The sequence below is a fragment of the Eurosta solidaginis genome, chromosome 5 (genome assembly GCF_040869045.1).
Source record: "Eurosta solidaginis isolate ZX-2024a chromosome 5, ASM4086904v1, whole genome shotgun sequence".
In the NCBI taxonomy this organism is placed as follows: Eukaryota; Metazoa; Arthropoda; class Insecta; order Diptera; family Tephritidae; genus Eurosta; species Eurosta solidaginis.
Genome location: NC_090323.1, coordinates 123,053,761 through 123,071,975, shown reverse-complemented (window position 1 = coordinate 123,071,975; position 18,215 = coordinate 123,053,761). Strand labels below are relative to the sequence as shown.

The 18,215-nt window shown below is 44.9% G+C and overlaps 1 long non-coding RNA gene across 2 annotated transcripts; it reads right to left on the bottom strand.

The window, feature by feature from the left end:
• Positions 1–304: 304 nt before the first annotated feature.
• On the bottom strand, positions 305–15,822 carry LOC137253746 (uncharacterized). 2 transcript variants are annotated; one of them, XR_010953879.1, is made up of 6 exons: positions 15,776–15,822; positions 14,949–15,287; positions 14,774–14,865; positions 955–1,576; positions 611–885; positions 305–544 (listed from the first exon to the last, which is right to left on the bottom strand). It is a non-coding gene; the product is annotated as an uncharacterized lncRNA (long non-coding RNA). The 2 variants fall into 2 exon arrangements; XR_010953878.1 differs by having other exon boundaries at positions 15,736–15,792.
• Positions 15,823–18,215: the final 2,393 nt, after the last annotated feature.

Below are 18,215 nucleotides of genomic sequence, written 5' to 3'. Positions count from 1 at the left end.
AAATAAATCATACACCGAATATGCTATTGTGCAAGCAACAATATAGATATTATGCATATAAAACGGGTGCATATCCACTTTCTCTATAGTGGCATGGGTAAAGTACTTAACCTCATAAATTACAAAAGATCAGAGGATTCCACTTAATACTGCAATATTTGATGATTAAGCTCAGCGCGCGATTATATATTTAGATAAATAACAATTCGATAATCTAACCAGCCTAAACGTAGTGGGTTCGAAAGTAAGGTAATACAATTTGAATAGTATAAATCATTTAAATATTTAAATGCAGCGTGAAATTTCTCCTTGCACTACACAAATGTACAACTCAAAACACTTATTTGGTATCAGACATTTTTCATCAACGCCGCTTACCTTTTTCTTTTCCAAAGTTGAGATACAGATTTCGCCGAGGGTTGTTGTTGTTTTAACAGTGCTTCGCCGATGGTCGCCCATTTCTCTCCCCAATGTTACGTGTCTACTAAATTCAGCGCTCGTTTGATCGACTCCGTGTCTTTGCTCAAACACTACGTGGCAGTTTCTATTGGGTTTGATACCGAATTTGACCTAAATTGCCATAGTGATTGGGTTGCATATTTATACGAACCTTGCTTCAACTTCACCTGAACGAGGTGGGTGGAGCGACAGTGTTGCAACTAGGTTCCTATGGTACTGGACGTACATCTACTTCAAAGCTCTATAATGCTTCTACTGAAGCCAACACGATAAAATGGGCCCTTCAGGAAATATCCAAGCCCGTCAATACCAACTGTAGACCTCCAAAACCATACAGGCTGTCGAAATGTCTCAATGCACGCAAGATACACCAGCTGGGCTGCAGTCTGATAATACAGCACGATTCCGTTTCTTCCGAGTTGGTCTCTATACACGAACAAGATTTAATAAAATTTCGAAAACAAATCGCTCTCACCGAACGTCATATTTACTCACAATTTTTAATTCGACGTGATTTTCCCGACACACACACATTATTTGCTTTTAAGTTGTTTGAATGCTTGTGGAAAATAATGCCAAGGCTCCACTGGACAAACCAATTGGAAATAATTTACCAACGGAATTGAATGTTAGAAGGAGATCTTTCTTAACGTCAACAATTGGACGATTAACTTCTCCTGTCACCGCATCTTCTGTTTTATCGGGAACTTACTAGCCATTGCCATTAGATATGCGTTAGCCCTAGTTAACAACACAAAGAAAAATGCGCTGGATAGACGGTCCATACTGTGTACACGACAAAAACATATATGTGAGAATTCACCAGCTCCGTAGATTTTTCTCCACCACGTGCGCATTGATATAGGAGCGCATACGATCCCCCAATGAGCCCCTTATTATGTCCATAATGTACACGCGCATGGATGAGATCACAGACAGTACAAGGGTATGTACTTGGATATAGCCTCTGCCAGTTCGAAAACACTAGTGGACGCCGTAAAGAGTTAAACTTTTTGAAAACCAGATACACTCGACTCTTCTTAAATACCATCCACCTAAATCCAAATGGTGTGTTCTTTCCTGGAAATCACGTCGTCCTGTTGGTGCCTCACACGTCCTATGGTATTGTGCAAACAAAAAACAAATTATATATTCCGCTTTAATGAATCAGTACCATTGCTTACAAACTAAGCCTTTGTGCAAAGCGATACTCGATATAAAATTCACCCCATAACCAGCAACTTCAGCTTTGGCAACAAGTGGGGACATCGCAACAATTTCATGAGCTATGTATATCTCTCGGAGATTTTTGGTTATACCAGATAACTTTAAAATTTTTGTTTGTGACAGCCCTATTATACTGATAATCACCAAATTTACCTGCAGAAGCATTAATGGGTGATATTACGTTTACTGTGCCGCCAAGTTGTGGAAATGCCAACGCAATAGCATTGGTAAGTAAATTCACCAGATGTGCAGTTACGGAAACCATTGAAGTAATAGCAGTAGGACTTGTTGTTTTCAACAACAAACAGCCATAATTAAGGCTTCGGTACAAAAAATCCGAGTCCCGAAATTAAAGAGTGCCAATATGGAACAGTCCCGATAGGAAAAAATCCCCAAATGGGAAAGAGGCAACTTTTTCTATGGCACTAGTGTCCTACTGCCCTAGTGCCAATGACAAAAGTATATAAATATAAATTCTCTGGCTACAAATTCATCACATCAGCTCAGTCAGCTGAAAAAAGAAACATGCGACAGGGTGGCACTTCGAATAATGATACGGGCAGATAGAACCCGTTGTGCAGCAAGGCTCCCCAACCTGACAATTCAGCCCAAAATTCTCAACCGATTAGGATATTAGAGATATATTTCACCCTCTGAAATGACCTTTCGCCCCTGCACTTCGATTAGGAGCTGACCTATTCAAACCTGTTGCATTCCTTCCAGAAACATGGGTCGTTTTGCCGCTTTGAAACAGAATGCCGCCGCGCACGCAGCGTGTTATTCATCTGAATGCCGAATGTGTCTTGAGCGACACCCTATCCGCTTGTGCCCAATCTTTCGGGCGAAAAAGCCAGAAGAGCGCCTATACGTAGCGATACGCGGAAGCTACTGCGGAAATTTTAAGGTCCTTGATCACCGCTCTAACGCGTGCCCAAGCCAAGGGCGATGTAAACGGTGCGGCGAGAAGCACCACACCATGCTGCATATCACCACGATCGACGAGAAGGAGCAGCTACTCCAAGAAGCCCGCTCCAAGCAATGGAGCGTCCAAGTGGAAGAGAAGCTAGACTCACCCCGAGAGCGGATAGACGACTCGATTTCTGCACACCTCGTCCGTGCCTTAATTGACGGATGCTCCCCCACCACCGTGATCGCAGGTGAGCTCACCCAGGAGCTCCAACTCCCTGCCAGCAACATTGGCGGGCAAGCAGGATGCCTACTACGTATCCGAGGAAGACACGGTCAAAACAAAAGAATTGCGACCCATTCCGCGGTCGTATCCAATTTTTGGCGCATGACACCCGCGATCAGCATCGACAGCGCTATCGCAGCCCGTACGCACATCTCCGTCTGGCGGATCCGCAGTTCCATTCATCCGCCTCGTCCTAGGGACAGATGTATATGCGGAGATAATACTACCAGGGATTCTGCCCACCACTTTTGGCCCTTAGCTAGATCAGAGTACCATCTTCGGTTGGGTACTCTCGGGCACAACCAAGGCCTAACATCAAAATGTTCGGTAACGACCGAATCACATGAATTTTTATACATTGTTATTTTTATTGAATTTCTGTTGTACACAGTTGCAAGAGGTGTGCATTGTGAATTCGTACAAGTGAAAAACCTTTCTATTCCTCCATTGCCATACCTACCTGTCAAATAATAGCTGACAGGGAGAACGGCTGTCGCGAATGGCCAGATAATTGAATAAAAGTTTGTTTTTTGCTCGCCGTTATTAAATTGAAGTGCCATGAATTGCACATTTGTGTTTCAAATCAGCTTTTCTTTTAAATACAGAAAATCAGACTACATATTAATATTCATTTCCAAAATCAAGTTTATAGATTAAATTTGAGCAACCAGCTTTGCAGGCATTTTAAAATATGTAAGTAAAGCAATATACCAGTCGTCTACAAAAATGTTTGAAAACCACTGTTGAGCTAATGATTTAAGTAACCGAACAGCGATTGAACAGGTGATCGAGGCTGTTTACTATTGTGAACGTTTTTATCAAACATTCGCCACTGGTATGAATTCACAATGGAGGTGTGCGTTTACAATCTTTTATCGTTATCTTTTATCATTTATTTATGATCTATTGTTCTATTACAAAGAGGTGTGCGTTTACAATCTTTTATCGTTACAATACGTTATTTTTTATTGAATTATCTTCATACAAAATTCTATGTTTATTCATTTCCAATGAATTTGTAATAAACGGCAAGAAATATCAACACGTATATCTTCTTACTTCTTTTCGCAAGACCCTAGCTTTAGGCAAACATGTCTCAGGCCTCTAACCATGACGGGAAAAGTGGCGAATGACCGAGGTATCAGCAACCAAGCTCGCACACTATGCAAACCATCTTGCGTGCCGCCAAGCCGGCGGACTGGCCGTCGTTATGTTAAGTTAGATATAATTAGTTATCAGTTTTTTATTTTTTTTCACTTCTTCACGGTCGGTGATCCTTGGAGGATTGTGGGGTTGCGTACCGCAAGGGGGGCGGCATGTTTAGGCCCAATGCCTAACTTTTACTTGATTGACGGCGCCCCTTCCTAACATTTTAAGAATATTTCCAGCCACCCACACGCACGCCGCATTTATGTGCATGCATACACACGCATGCGTCTCATACCCATGCACGTGTGTGTGTGCCGGTTGTCAGCACCCATGCACGTATATGTGGGGGTGGTTGTGTGTGTGGCTTTTCCCCTTCCTAACACCAGAGGACCTTTACGCGGCATAGTGGTTGTCATCAACGGGACAACCGGCCTCTTTTTCGATCGACCGCCAACCAGCACACATCGCCGAGGATCACCATAGTAATTTTTCGACATTAAGGTAACATTCTACCCATTGTATATTTTTCTTTCACTTGAATTAAATATTATATTATAACGAGGAAATCCTCTTTGCGTTTTTCTTTATTTTATTTCGAGTGAACCATCAATCCCGAGATCGATCCGTGTGCGCCAACCCACTGCTGGTTTCCGACGAACCCAGGCCAAAGAAATATATTAAAATTATAGTTGATGGGACATTATTTGGTAGAGTTGACCGATAAGAACGATACATTTAGCCGATATGTTTACGGTCAACAACATTTTAGTTGAACAATTAAATTATTCATTAAAATAAAAGAAATTTACATAAAAACCTGCTCTTGATTTTGCATGAAAAACTATAGAACAGCATATCAGCTGTTCGCTCAAGGGTCAATTGTTACGTATGAACGCAGAACGAAGCAATTTTAAACTCGTGACTGCGCAATCTAAAGGGCCAATTAATGGTGACATAACCGTATAACCATGAACAGATAATACAGCTGATCGAACCTACCTTATGGAAATCAATGTAATCGATTAATGGTGCCATACCATTGTGAGGACCAAATAAAACACCATTAATTTGGCCCACACAAAACGACCCCACAACATATTCAACACAGCTTTAACACAACAGCCAGTCACAAAAGGCCCTAGCAACACGACAAACCAGCAAGTCTCAGCAACACGACTAGCAATCACAACACTTAAAAGCAACACAACAAACTAACAAGTCTCAGCAACACAACGAGCAACATTTAATAGCAACACGGTAACCATGGCAACGCAACCATTTGAGCTAGCAACACCAAACACCACAGCTATAAAAGGAGCGACACAGAAGTACAGCAGTTTGTTAGCACGGAGCTGTGGTCGTGACCGGAGCTACCAGTGGAGCGTCCCTCGAATGTGTCGGTTATACCACCAGGAGAGGTCGTTTCATAGGATTGATTCGTGGCCTCAAGTGGTGAATGTGTCGGTTATACCACCAAATACCGCTTGAGACTTCGTAAGCAACGGCCCTACCGCAGTAACGCGAACAGGCGACGTTTGCCCACCTGCGACGACGCTGGCCACAATAGCGAACACACTACGTTGACCCCAGCACTACGCCAACATACGGCACGGGCCACAACAGCGCTACGTAAACACACTACGCTGGCCGCAACAGCACTAGGCAAACGTACTACGTTGGCCACAGGAGAGACGATAACCTACGACGCTGGCCGCAACAGCGCTACGCAGGCATACTACGTTGACCGCAGCAGAGTTACGCAAATACACGACGTCAACCATACTAGAGTTACACACACGCATGCAGACGCACCGACAAAATCCGCAGCAGAGACAGCGCAGTCGCTAGCCGTACGAGAGACACGCCGACGCAGGGGGTCAAAGAAATACATTTACACACACCCAGGCAAGGAAAAGCAAGGCGCCTAACGGGACGATCCTAACGGGACACGAGGACCGTTAGCCCACCACTAACCATAGAGCAAGCACAAAGCGAAGTGAAGAATACAAATGCATTTTTCTTTTCTTACATTATTTCCATTATAGTTATAAAATATATAGAGTTAAAAAATGGAGAGAATTTTATATGAAAAGGATTTGCAAGTTGTCCCGAATTACAAATTTATTGTAAGTGAACCTTGGACACGGCGTGTATACCCCAACCACTTATTGAAGAATCACCGGGGCAGGAAAAAAGCTTCGTTAAAATTGGTGCCCGAGCAGAGACCCCGCAAATCGTCCAACGTCAGAAGGAACATTCCTGACTAGAAACCTAACCATAAAATGGCCGACCAGATTGATACCACGTGGCTAGACAACATTTAAAAGGAGCAGCTGATATCCATCACACAGGAATTCGGTATTGAGCAGACTGGTACCACACGAGAAATCCGAAAGCGCATAGCAGCACTGGCTTCGAGAGCAAACGTGGACTCGGAAATACGCGAAAAATGTCTATCCCTAGAAGTCGCTTATAAGGAAACTACAGACACGAGTGATTTAAATGAGGTTAAGACACCGATTCCATCGAACGGAGGGGGCACCATGAACATCGCCGATAGTCCAGCAGAGCAAGACCAGTTCGCGTTCCCTCCTAGGAGTACTGCACCCCCACAACAGTACTTATCGTCAGGAAAAGTGGTACCATTCAACGGTACATCTCAGGCACCGACCGTTATATTCGCACCCATCATCGACCAGGTAAGAAAGTGGTCGGTAAAATATGAAGGTGGGCGGGACCCGTTAGCGTTCATCGAACGGCTGGAGGAGTTAGCCGAAGTGTACGCGCTAAACGTGGATCTCCTACCAAAAATCATGCCCGAGCTACTAGGAGCCCCGCGCTGCAGTGGTATCGCAATATCAATGCACACTGGAAAAGGTGGACAAGCTTCAAAAAGGATTTTTTACGATTCTTCTTACCAGTCAGGTATTTCGAGCGTCTCGAGGACGACATACGCCAACGGAGGCAGCAAAACAAGGAGAAGTATAAGGACTACGTGCTATCGATACAGAGCTTGATGAGACACGCAGGATACACCAGCGAACAGCGGTTGGAACGAATCTTCCGTAACAGCCATTTCGATTATCAACTTTACATCCGTCGGAGGGACTTCACCAATCTTGCGGAACTCTTAACTCTTGCCGAGGAATACGAGAACATACGTGGGGACTATCGAAGACCATCAGCCGGGCACCACCGCGAAGTTACGCGACACATCGAAAGTGACACGACCCTGGTATCACCACCTAAACCTGCACCACCTCCACCGAACATACCGCACCACACGCCTCCCGGCAATCAGGGGTTCGACCCCAACAACGTATACCGGAGGTGCGGTGAACAAGGACACTGCGCCAATAGATGCCGAAACCCACGGACAATTTTTTGCTGGGAGTGTGGCCGCAGTGATATACGCACAATCGAATGCTGCTGTCGACGACAGGGAAACGACAGAGGGCTTCACGAAGAACAAGGTGCAGTGAGCCCAGAGAACCCAGCGCCGAATCGGCAGTGGTAATGTACCAAGAGTATGGGCGCCTTTACGGCGTAGCCAGGCTCGGGGCGGAATCAGCCGAGGCGGTCATTGACACAGGGGCATCGAGGAGCTTCGTTTCGAGCAGCCTTGCAGAACGTGTAGTAAACTCTGGAAACGGAGAAATGGTGAGAGTGGCTATCAAAATAACGACGGCAAACGGGACTAGCACCACAATCTTCGACGCCATAAGGACTGAGGTACGCCTCGGAGAAGCGTCACTCCACACAGTTTTACACGTCATGCCCGGGGCGATCGACGACATCATACTCGGCCTGGATACGCTAGGAAGCATGGGGGCCACCATATCATGTGGAGAAGGCCACCTTGTGCTAACCACACCCCTTGTTCAGCACACACCGCATCCTGGAGCCACGTCAGGAACTATTCAGAGTATAACACCAGCGAGAACGAGTAACGCCAAGTACGACACCCCCGGAACTTTTCAGAGTATAAAACCAGCGAGAACGAGTAACGCCAGGTACGACACCCCTGGGACTATTCAGAGTATAACACCAGCGAAGAACGAGTAACGCCAGGTACGACACTCCTGGAAATATTCAGAGTATAAAACTAGCGAGAACGAGCAACGCCAGGTACGACAACCTTGGAACTATTCAGAGTATAACACCAGCGAGAACGGGTACGAGGAACGCCAGGTACGACACCCCTGGGAGTAGAGTATAACACCAGCGAGAACGAGTAACGCCAGGTACGAACACGCTGGGGTTATACTCTGAATAGTTCCAGATTCAGAGTATAACCCCAGCGAGTACGAGTAATGCCAGGTACGGCACCCCTGGAGCCACGTCAGGAACCATTCAGGGGGTAACACCACCGAGCAGTAGTAACCACAAGCACAACAGCATTGATGATAGGATCAACAGGATCAACGGGGCCTACGATGAGGACGAGGCGGAGCGAGTGCGCGGTTTTCTGGCAAAAGAGCTCCGGAAATTCGATAGCATGAGTGGGGTGACGACAATAGCCGAGCACAAGATTATCCTGACGGACGACCGCCCTATCAAGCAACGTTACTTCCCACGCAACCCAGCTATGCAGACCATCATTAACAACGAATTCGACGAGTTACTCCAGAAAGGATGCATCGAGCCGTCCCGTAGCCCACACAGCGCACCGATCGTGCTAGCCAAGAAGAAAAACGGGAAGTGGAGGTTATGCGTGGAGTATCGGCAGCTCAACGCCCGATCCGTACCCGATGCATACCCCTACCCAGAATACAAGATATACTGGACAAGGTACGACGAGCGAAGTACATCAGCAGCTTGGACTTGAAAAATGGCTATTGGCAAATACCCCTGGAGCCCCGGAGCCGTCCCTACACAGCTTTCACGGTACCGGGACCGCGGGTTATTCCAGTGGCGCGTTATGCCGTTCGGCCTACACTCCGCACCTGCAACATTTCAAAGAGCACTAGATCAGGTTATTGGACCAGAGATGGAACCCTACTCTTTCTCATACCTCGATGACATAATCGTCATAGGATCGTTTTTGGAGGAGCACATTCGCAACTTCAAAAAAATGTAGTGCTACGACTGCAGCGCGCCAACCTCAAAATAAATCCGGAGAAATGCGAATTTTTCAAGAAGGAAATCCGATAACTAGGACACGTAGTAAGCGAAAGGGGAATTTACACAGACCCCGAGAAAGTTGCAGCCATCAAAGACCTGAAACCACCAAGGAACGCGAAAGAGGTGCGTCAATACCTCGGTATAGCATCTTGGTACCGACGGTTGGTACCCGACTTCGCCACGATAAGCCAGCCACTCACAACCCTGCTGAAAAAGGGCAAACACTGGAAGTGGGGGGCCGAACAACAGGAGGCCTTCGAGGCCTTAAAGCAAAAGCACCGATACTTGCCTGCCCGGACTTCACCAAGACCTTCGCCATACAAACGGACGCAAGCAATTTCGGGCTGGGCGCCGTATTGACACAGGACTTGGCGGGTGGAGAACGCGTGATCGCCTACGCCAGCAGGAAACTCAACAAGGCAAAAACCAACTACTCGCCCAACGAGAAGGAATGCCTCGCGATAGTCTGGGGAATACGCAAGATGAGGCCCTACTTGGAAGGATACCGATTCAAGGTAATCACGGACCATATGTCTTTAAAGTGGCTAAACTCCATCGAAAGCCCCTCAGGGGGAAAGGGAAGCTGAACTTGGTAGCGGACGCACAACCACGACAGCCACTGGAGACCCTTCGACTGGCAACGACAACAGAGCCACAATGCAAGTGGTGACACAAGCGCGTCGGCGAAGTACGCACCAACCCGGAAAAATACGCCGACTACATAACACAAGATGGACAACTGTACCGCCATATTCCCTGCCGGTCACACGATGAAGAAGCGGTCCCTTGGAAATTTTGTGTACCCACACCACTGCGACAACGAGTATTAGAAGAAAACCACGACATCCCAAGCGCTGGACACATGGGCATCCGCCGGACGGTAGTGCGGATTGCCAACCGGTATTACTGGCCCGGCATGTTTCGGGACATCAGACGATATGTACGACAGTGCGAGTTTTGCCAGAAATACAAGGAAGCACAGCAAAAGCCAGCTAGAAAGATGCTCACACAGGTGGCCAAAGAACCATTCGCCACGGTATGCGTCGATTTCGTCGGACCACTCCCACGATCCACACACGGGAACACGATGCTATTAATATTTTTCGACCGCTTCAGCAAATGGGTGAAATTGGTCCCCATGAGGCGTGCTACAGCAGAGGGCCTTCGCCGCGCGTTCAGAGAACGCATCCTCGCAAGGTTTGGTGCTCCCAAGATACTGATATCGGACAACGGCGTTCAGTTCACCAGCACAATTTGGCAGCGTTACCTCAGGGAAATTGGGATACGACAACAATTTACGGCGCCCTACACACCGCAAGAAAACCCAACGGAACGTGCGAACAGAATAGTCAAGAGGATCATAGCGCAACTCACCAGATCACAGCACAACAGATGGGACGACTTTCTCCCAGAGATCGAGCTGACCGTCAACACCAGTGTGACCGCGTCCACCGGATACAGCCCAGCTTTCCTCGTACAAGGACGGGACACGCGACTACCAGGGGCATTGTTTGACGAAGTCAACCCGGGGAGGGGCACAGCCCCCACCATGGCAGAAGAAAAATCCGAAAGAATGCAAGAGGCCTTCAGAATAGTGAGGCAGAACATGGAACGAGCAGCGGCAGACCAAGCACGGCATTACAATCTACGACGGAGAAAATGGACCCCCGTAGTCGGCGAACTAGTGCTCGCAAAGGAACACCATCTCTCCAAGGCCGGGGAAAATTTCGCGGCAAAGTTGGCCCCCAAATATGACGGACCCTACCAAATCCTAAGATATGTGTCCCCAGTGATACTTAAAATACGAAAACCCAACGGAGGATAGGAGAAAAGGGTCAACATCGCAGAGTTAATGGCATATCATGCAGCAGAGATCATCGCGGGAAATTAAAATAAATTCAGGGAGAACAATTTTTAAATTAGTAATTAATATCAAGGATAAGCAAGCATCGGTCATTCTATCGCAAACCACCGAGCTGACAACAACTTTTTCTTTTGCTACGAATTTTTTTTTATAAACCAACAATCTACAATGCAGAGGTATAACGCTAAACTGACCAACAGCGTCAAGCGTATGCGCCAGCGCTACGAGGAGCAGGAAGCAAAACGCCCTAGGGCCGTACTGCTGGAAGGAGCTACTGGCGCCGACGTCAGCAACATGCGTGCAACTATACGCGCAAACACGTACGCTGACGTCGCACGCATAATTACACCATTAAACACTACAGGCGGCGACGTCAACAATATGCGTGCAACTATACGCGCAAAGACGCACGCTGACGTCGCACGCATTATTACACCATTAAACACTACAGGCGGCGACGTCAACAACATGCGCGCAACTACATGCGCAAACACGTACGCTGACGTCGCACGCATCATTAAACCACCACAAATTACGGGCACCGACGCCAACACCACGAACACCGAATCAGCCGCGGCCAAGGCCCACAATGGGACCGGAACATCACCGCTAACAGTCACACTTGGTAGGATAGACGTGGAGGCAGGGCAGTTGCCGGCAGCCATCGAGCTCTCCTCGAGTGAGGGCACAGCTCCACCGGAAAAGCCGCAGTCGCCGAAAATCATCGAGCTCTCCTCGGCAGGACCAGGCGGCATACCCCTCTATACGACTGACCTCGACACCCTCAAAGGATCGAAATGGTTGGCCAACACCATCATTGACGCTTGGGCAAAGGTACTGGAAGAGTAACACGGACAACAAAATACGACTCTCAGCCCGTTCGTGATCTGGCAGCTGACCCAGAAGAGGAACACGGAGGAAGACTACCAACGCATACGCCGATGCGTCCGGAACGTCGACCTGTTTGATGATGTGTGATCCTAGCACCCCACAAGACAGTTAAACACTGGTACCTATTCGGTCTGGCAAACGCAGCAGTCATCCACCACGTTGCCGACACGGAATGCTGGCAGGAGCGATATGTATGGGTAGCGGACTCAATGCACAGGGCCAAAGTTCCGCGCGCAACACACGCTTGGGCAGATTTCCTCCGGTGGGAATACATACAGCGGTACGGGCACGACGGTTTTACAGCTCAGGAGCTAGTACTCGAGGTGCCACAACAATACAACAACAACGACTGTGGCGTCTACGTAGCCAAGAACATGGAGAGGATTTTACGATACACGGGGAGCGGAGAAAGAATACCCGGACTGTGTAGACAGCGGTTCACGGAGGAAATGGCGAGCAAGAAGCGCACAGAAATGCTGACACGTTTCCTATGAGACGGTTGAAAACCCCAGGAGGTCATACAAAACACTACCACCACATACCACCCTCACACTGTTCCACAACCAGTGTGAGGACCAAATAAAACACCATTAATTTGGCCCACACAAGACGACCCCACAACATATTCAACACAGCTTTTACACAACAGCCAGTCACAAAAGGCCCTAGCAACACGACAGACCAACAAGTCTCAGCAACACGACTAGCAATCACAACACTTAATAGCAACACAACAAACTAACAAGTCTCAGCAACACAACGAGCGTTCGCTACATTTAATAGCAACACGGTAACCATGGCAACGCAACCATTTGAGCTAGCAACACCAAACACCACAGCTATAAAAGGAGCGACACAGCAGTACAGCAGTTAGTTAGCACGGAGCTGTGGTCGTGACCGGATCTACCAGTGGAGCGCCCCCGAATGTGTCGGTTATACCACCAGGAGAGGTCATTTCATAGGAGTGAGTCGTGGCCTCAAGTGGTGAATGTGTCGGTTATACCACCAAACACCGCTTGAGACTTCGTAAGCAACGGCTCTACCGCAGTAACGCGCACCTGCGAACAGGCGACGTCCGCCCGCCTTCGACGACACTGGCCGCAATAGCGAACACATTACGTTGGCCCTAGCACTACGCCAACATACGACGCGGGCCACAACAGCGCTACGTAAACATACTACGCCGGCCGCAACAGCACTACGCAAACGTACTACGTTGGCCACAGCAGAGTCACGATAACCTACGACGCTGGCCACAACAGCGCTATGCAGGCATACTACGTTGACCGCAGCAGAGTTACGCAAATACACGACGTCAACCATACTAGAGTTACACACACGCACGCAGACGCACCGACATAAGCCGCAGCAGAGACAGCACAGTCGCTAGCCGTACGAGAGACACGCCGACGCAGGGCGTCACAGAAATACATTTAAAAACACCCAGGCAGCGACCAGCAAGGCGCCCAAACGGGACGATCCTAACGGGACACGAGGACCGTTAGCCCACCACTAACCATAAAGGAAGCACAAATCGAAGTGAAGAACACAAATACATTTTTCTTTTATTAAATTATTTTCATTATAGTTATAAAATATATAGTGTTAACGAAATAAAGTGAATTTTATACGAAAACGAATTGCAAGGTGTCCCGAATTACAAATTTATTGTAAGTGAACCTTGGTCACGGCGAGTATACCCCAAGCAGTTTTTGAAGAAACACCGGGGCAGGAAAAAAGCTTCGTTACACCATAACGCTAACCACAAATCATCCACAGAAGATTGCGCATTGAAGAGTTCAAAATTGCTTCTTTCTGCGCATATAGGTCACACTTTACTGCTTGAGCGAATGAGAGAGACAGAAAAAAAAGAGCTAAAGGAAAATGACGTAAAAATTGCCCATAAAAAACAGCTGATTTTTGTTTACATGCGCAATGCGCAATCTGGTTTTTGTGATCTGTGAACGCTCACAAATCACTTACCCAGATTGCGCATTCACGAGTTCAAAATTGCTTCGTTCTGCGCATCACCGTCACAGTTGACTGTTTAAGCGAATGAAAGAAAGAGAGAAAAAAACAAGAGCTAAAGGAAAATGACGTAAAATTGCCCATAAAAAAGAGATGATCTAATATTGACATGCGCAATGCGCAATCTTCTTTTGTAATTTGTGGTGAACCACAATTCAAACACATAAGATTTTGCATTCACGAGTTCTAAATTGCTTCGTTCTGCGCATCTACGTCACACTTGACTTCTTCAGCGAATGAAAGAAAGAGAGAAAAAAACAAACGCTAAAGGAAAATTACGTATAAATTGCCTTTAAAATAATGTTTACATGCGCAATGCGCTACCTTCTGTATCCCATCATGGTGGTGAACGCTAACCCTATAACCATTGTGGATAAGTACAAGTGTGTTGACCATTGTGAATGATGACAAAGTGTGATCTCTTATCTGCCAACTGCCTGACAGGCTGTTCAATATGGCTACTTTTCAGCATTTTGACAGGCTGTTCAATATGGCGGCGCCTATCTTCAGCGGGTGATAGAAAGAGATACAGAATGAGACAGCGATAGTCAAATACGAATCAAGTGATCCAATCACTTTGGAATTTTGACGTTTATGCAGAAGAGATCACACTTTGTCATAATTCACAATGGTGTTGACTTCTTTCTGACAGGCACTCGCTTAAGTTAGCAAAACGGGAAAATCTGGTGTTTAGGCCAACAGCCCAAACTCAAAACATAAAATGTCGCCCTCGCACTTTTTCTTATATTGTTAACAGTGCCAGTCCAACTGTTTATGTTAATCATACAAATGAACATCGCTGGAATAAATAAACAGTTTGACTGGCAAGCGGTATTGACCTGTTATACATTTTTTACGACACTTGTTTTCACACATCAAGGAGAAAGGACGTATCCCGCCGTAGTTCCAGCTTCACCAACTAAAAGGTAACCTGCAAATATATATATATACAAATTGTTTAATCTTTTTCTTCAATAAAGACTATTTGTGAATATTAAAATTCTAATACCAAACTTTTTCTTCTTTTCTACATTAAATCTTGACCGGCACCATCCCTGAGCTGTGGCGCGGCCAAGACATTGGTCCATTCAATCCGTTTTTTCTAAAAGCGACCATTTTTGGCATCAACAGCACAAGTGTTTAAATATTATTAAAGCGACCATTTTGCGAACCAACCACAGGAATTCAAATATTGTTGTACTTGCGACCAATTTTGAGGGTATAGTGCTTGGTATTCCAGAAGCAGTATTTTATTTGTGGGGAATTTAAAGCGACCATTGCAGCAGCAACAACACAGCAATTTATAAAAGCCATTTGTTTATATATTATTTCATCCACTTCATCAGGACACATCTACAAATATAAAGGTACGTGGTTATTTCAGTGAACACATTAGTTAATAAATTAAAAATTAGTGAAAGTGAAAAGTGCGCGAGTGACTTGTGAAACAAAAGCAAAATTAAATTTGATTTGTACAAATAGCCTTTTTGACCATCAAATATTGCTTGCCGCTGACGGTAAATAATATTTGACACGGCTTAAGGGTCTTCGCGGTTGCATTATTGCACACAAATATTTGTACAAACAGTGTTTGGGAATATTTTAATAGGAAAGTGCAAGTAATTTTTCAAAATTTAATTAATTCAATTCACAATTATATGACTTGCACTTCTCTGTTGTTAACAGCCCACAACAACAACACTGCACTGTGTAATTAACCTCACTTTGGGTTTGATTCATCACAGTTGAATTTGAGAAAAATTAATTTCACAAAAGTCACTCGGTTTTTAAATAAATTCACTTTTTAAAACAGACAAAATTTAATTTGAGCGTTTATTTACTGGACGGAACATTTTTCCTCTAAGCTTTGCTCAGGTTTTCATTTGCGTTTGCATTCAAATAATACTGTGCTACATACATATATACACGCACACGTACATAAATATAGTTGGTTGGCGAGCAATTGCTTTTAGTTTTAACACGTATATTTACACGTACATATATATTACATACAGTCCACTGTTTTTTTTCACTCTTAACATAATTAAATTTTGAGTTTTATTTCCTTCAAAATAAATATTTACGTTTGTAATCAGTACACTAAACTTATTAGAATATTATTTAATTTGTTGGGTTCACTTTGTTGGTGGAAAGCGTTTTCTAATTTTTATATTAGCAAATTGGGTAATTCCACAGATTCTGTCTCTGTGTACGTAATTTATTTTAAAAATCAATTCTTTCGGTTTTTTTAAATTTTCAATATGGAAGCATATAACCGCTTAGTCGACACAATTATTGAGTTCGACATCGAATTTTTAAGCATAGCCACTAGCGAACACTCCAAAAATTCGCTGAAAATTCAGCAGAAGGAGCTGAAATCGATGTGGGAAAAAGCTAAAGAAGCTTTTGATGCGTTATTACAATCCGAAAATATATCTGAGAGGAATGTCACGGCAATTAGAAAGAAAAACAAGTCGTGCTATACTGTTTTTGTGCGGTGTATGACAAAAATAAATGACTTGGCAGAAAAACTTGAGAAGGCAGAGAAGGAAAACGATGCTTCCTTCACGCCACGCAATTTGCATTTAGCACCTTGTGATACTGATATATTCAAAGGTGATTATTTGTCATGGCCAACTTTTCGTGACATGTTCACGGCCATTTATATTCTAAATAAAAGCCTGTCGCCAGTACAAAAATTATATTATCTCATACAAAAAACCCAAGGTGAAGCCAGAGAAATCGTTAAGAAATGCGAATTGACGAATGATGGTTTTGATATAGCTTGGAAAAATTTGTGCGACAGGTATGAAAATAAAAGAATATTAGTCAACACCCAATTAAAGATTCTTTTCAACCTTCAATCAGTCGAAACTGAATGCGGTAATTCAATAAAAAGATTACAAAGGGACATAAATAATTGCATATCCTCGTTAGTAAGTCATCATATTGACATATCTAATTGGGATCCAATTATTACATACTTATGCTCAACTAAGCTTCCTGATGTGACCCTTTCGCTATGGGAACAGTCCGTAGAAAACAAGACAGAAACTTCCAAGCGGGCGGATATGGACCGATTTCTGACAAATCGTTTTCAAACGTTAGAATCAATCTCAGGTTTAAGAGGTACAAAGAGTACAAAACCTCAAAGAGTACAAAACTCAAAGCAGGCCTCTGAACATCCCCCAAAGAAACTTGGCGCTTTCCAAGCAAGTGTAGCTAAAGGCACTTGTAAAATGTGTCAAAGCAATGATCACAAAATTTATGCGTGTTCAAAGTTCAAAAATTTGAACACCAATGAAAGACTTGCTTTCATAAAAAGAAATCACTTCTGCCTAAACTGTCTGTCATCGGGGCATTCAGTGTCAAAATGCACAAGTGCGCACAATTGCAGCAACTGCCATTTAAGACATAATACCCTTCTGCATTTACAGACAAGTAAGGCACAACTTACACAGGTAAATAATTCTGCAGATTCATCAGATGAGCAACCGTGCACTTCAAGGCAAGCTCAATCTCAAAATGAATCTGCAAAACAAAAAAAGCAGCAAAATAAAACTACTGTAAAATCTAATTTTATTAATACCAGTAAAGGGGTTTTACTAGGCACAGCTCGCGTCACCATTCATTATAATGGTACTCGGCCAGAGCTCTCATAGATTCGGGATCTGAATGCCCTTTTATCACCGAAAGACTCAGACGAAGAATCAACCTGCCAACTCGAAAGATGCATGCTCAAGTCTCGGGCATCAATAATTCAGTTTCTGCGCAGGTAAAAGAGGCATGCGCCATTCAGTTGCGGTCCCCAGTTGACCCACTAATTTCTATTGACGCATTAGTTCTAGTTCTACCCCATTTGACAGGTAATTTGCCAACATGCGATGTTAGTGCATTAACACAACAAGCATTCCCTGATCTCGTGCTTGCGGATAAACGTTTCTTCGTGAATGAGCCAGTTGATCTTGTTCCGGGCGGGGATATTTATCCGCAAATCATATTAGACGGTATCAAAAAAAATATTCTTAGCACTCTTTTAGCTCAAGAAACTGTCTTTGGTTGGATACTGACTGGTCGTGCTGATGCAGCCAGTCCAACCAATCATAATCGGGTATCATTTTACAATGAAGTGGCTTTAGACAAGCAGCTAAGATACATTTGTGAGGAATTGTATCAACGTACAACGCACCGGAATTCTATAAAAATGAAACCCGCCTTAGAAAAAATTTCGATTTACAGAAAGAGTACATACTAGAATACGAGACTATGGGGCATATGTCA